General features: G+C 38.6%; 5 non-coding genes across 5 annotated transcripts in view; all 5 read left to right on the top strand.

Moving 5' to 3' along the window:
* Nucleotides 1-33, top strand: part of LOC132136378 (5S ribosomal RNA) — a 119-nt gene extending 86 nt beyond the window's left edge. The window contains exon 1 of the ribosomal RNA XR_009431247.1: nucleotides 1-33. This exon is cut by the window's left edge and continues 86 nt beyond it. This is a non-coding gene — a ribosomal RNA (5S ribosomal RNA).
* Nucleotides 34-117: 84 nt separating this feature from the next.
* On the top strand, nucleotides 118-236 carry LOC132135344 (5S ribosomal RNA). The gene has a single exon (XR_009430292.1). It is a non-coding gene; the product is annotated as a 5S ribosomal RNA (ribosomal RNA).
* Nucleotides 237-731: 495 nt separating this feature from the next.
* Nucleotides 732-850, top strand: LOC132136377 (5S ribosomal RNA). Its single transcript, XR_009431246.1, has one exon. It is a non-coding gene; the product is annotated as a 5S ribosomal RNA (ribosomal RNA).
* A 603-nt stretch (nucleotides 851-1,453) lies between these two features.
* LOC132135840 (5S ribosomal RNA) lies at nucleotides 1,454-1,572 on the top strand. Its single transcript, XR_009430760.1, has one exon. It is a non-coding gene; the product is annotated as a 5S ribosomal RNA (ribosomal RNA).
* A 384-nt stretch (nucleotides 1,573-1,956) lies between these two features.
* Nucleotides 1,957-2,075, top strand: LOC132135343 (5S ribosomal RNA). Its single transcript, XR_009430291.1, has one exon. It is a non-coding gene; the product is annotated as a 5S ribosomal RNA (ribosomal RNA).
* The last annotated feature ends 425 nt before the right edge of the window (nucleotides 2,076-2,500 follow it).

The raw sequence follows: 2,500 nt of genomic DNA, 5'->3' as shown, positions 1-2,500 counted from the left end.
GAGACCGCCTGGGAATACCAGGTGCTGTAAGCTTTTAGGTTTCCTTCTCTACTTATACAATGCACTGGCAGTTATAGTGGCTGATCTTTAAATAGCCCTCTCTTTGCAGCCTCCTTCGCTTACGGCCATGCCAGCCTGGCTATGCCCGATCTCGTCTGATCTCGGAAGCTAAGCAGGTTTGGGCCTGGTTAGTACTTGGATGGGAGACCGCCTGGGAATACCAGGTGCTGTAAGCTTTTAGGTTTCCTTCTCTACTTATTTAATGCACTGGCGGTTATAGTGGCTGATCTTTAAATAGCCCTCTCTTTGCAGCCCAGTACTTTTGGAATTTTTCAGTAATTATCTAAGAGTTTTGCATAAATAAAAAAAAAAAAAAAAAAAAAGAGTCAATGCCCAGTCTTAGAAAACCGAAACAGGTTTGGGCCTGTTTAGTAGTTTTGGAACTTTCCACTAATTGTCTAATAATCTAGCAAAAAAAAAAAAAAAAAAAAAAAGAGTCAATGCCCAGTCTTAGAAAACCGAAACAGGTTTGGGCCTGGTTAGTACTTTTGGAAATTTTCAGTAATTATGTAATAAATTTGCAAAAAAAAAAATTAAATAAATAAAGAGTCAATGCCCAATCTCAGAATCTAAGCAGGTTTGGGCCCAGTTAGTACTTGGATGGGAGACTGCTTGGAAATACCGATTATAGTGGCTGATCTTTAAATAGCCCTCTCTTTGCAGCCTCCTTCGCTTACGGCCATACCAGCCTGGCTATGCCCGATCTCGTCTGATCTCGGAAGCTAAGCAGGTTTGGGCCTGGTTAGTACTTGGATGGGAGACCGCCTGGGAATACCAGGTGCTGTAAGCTTTTAGGTTTCCTTCTCTACTTATATAATGCACTGGCGGTTATAGTGGCTGATCTTTAAATAGCCCTCTCTTTGCAGCCCAGTACTTTTGGAATTTTTCAGTAATTATCTAAGAGTTTTGCATAAATAAAAAAAAAAAAAAAAAAAAGAGTCAATGCCCAGTCTTAGAAAACCGAAACAGGTTTGGGCCTGTTTAGTAGTTTTGGAACTTTTCACTAATTGTCTAATAATCTAGCAAAAAAAAAAAAAAAAAAAAAAGAGTCAATGCCCAGTCTTAGAAAACCGAAACAGGTTTGGGCCTGTTTAGTAGTTTTGGAACTTCTCATTAATTGTCTAATAATCTAGCAAAAAAAAAAAAAAAAAAAAAAGAGTCAATGCCCAGTCTTAGAAAACCGAAACAGGTTTGGGCCTGGTTAGTACTTTTGGAAATTTTCAGTAATTATGTAATAAATTTGCAAAAAAAAAAATTAAATAAATAAAGAGTCAATGCCCAATCTCAGAATCTAAGCAGGTTTGGGCCCAGTTAGTACTTGGATGGGAGACTGCTTGGAAATACCGATTATAGTGGCTGATCTTTAAATAGCCCTCTCTTTGCAGCCTCCTTCGCTTACGGCCATACCAGCCTGGCTATGCCCGATCTCGTCTGATCTCGGAAGCTAAGAAGGTTTGGGCCTGGTTAGTACTTGGATGGGAGACCGCCTGGGAATACCAGGTGCTGTAAGCTTTTAGGTTTCCTTCTCTACTTATATAATGCACTGGCGGTTATAGTGGCTGATCTTTAAATAGCCCTCTCTTTGCAGCCCAGTACTTTTGGAATTTTTCAGTAATTATCTAAGAGTTTTGCATAAATAAAAAAAAAAAAAAAAAAAAAGAGTCAATGCCCAGTCTTAGAAAACCGAAACAGGTTTGGGCCTGGTTAGTACTTTTGGAAATTTTCAGTAATTATGTAATAAATTTGCAAAAAAAAAAATTAAATAAATAAAGAGTCAATGCCCAATCTCAGAATCTAAGCAGGTTTGGGCCCAGTTAGTACTTGGATGGGAGACTGCTTGGAAATACCGATTATAGTGGCTGATCTTTAAATAGCCCTCTCTTTGCAGCCTCCTTCGCTTACGGCCATGCCAGCCTGGCTATGCCCGATCTCGTCTGATCTCGGAAGCTAAGCAGGTTTGGGCCTGGTTAGTACTTGGATGGGAGACCGCCTGGGAATACCAGGTGCTGTAAGCTTTTAGGTTTCCTTCTCTACTTATATAATGCACTGGCGGTTATAGTGGCTGATCTTTAAATAGCCCTCTCTTTGCAGCCCAGTACTTTTGGAATTTTTCAGTAATTATCTAAGAGTTTTGCATAAATAAAAAAAAAAAAAAAAAAAAGAGTCAATGCCCAGTCTTAGAAAACCGAAACAGGTTTGGGCCTGTTTAGTAGTTTTGGAACTTTTCACTAATTGTCTAATAATCTAGCAAAAAAAAAAAAAAAAAAAAAAGAGTCAATGCCCAGTCTTAGAAAACCGAAACAGGTTTGGGCCTGTTTAGTAGTTTTGGAACTTTTCATTAATTGTCTAATAATCTAGCAAAAAAAAAAAAAAAAAAAAAGAGTCAATGCCCAGTCTTAGAAAACCGAAACAGGTTTGGGCCTGGTTAGTACTTTTGGAA

This window comes from Carassius carassius, unplaced genomic scaffold (genome assembly GCF_963082965.1).
Source record: "Carassius carassius unplaced genomic scaffold, fCarCar2.1 SCAFFOLD_60, whole genome shotgun sequence".
Taxonomy (NCBI): Eukaryota; Metazoa; Chordata; class Actinopteri; order Cypriniformes; family Cyprinidae; genus Carassius; species Carassius carassius.
This window is presented reverse-complemented; position numbering and strand designations above follow the sequence as displayed.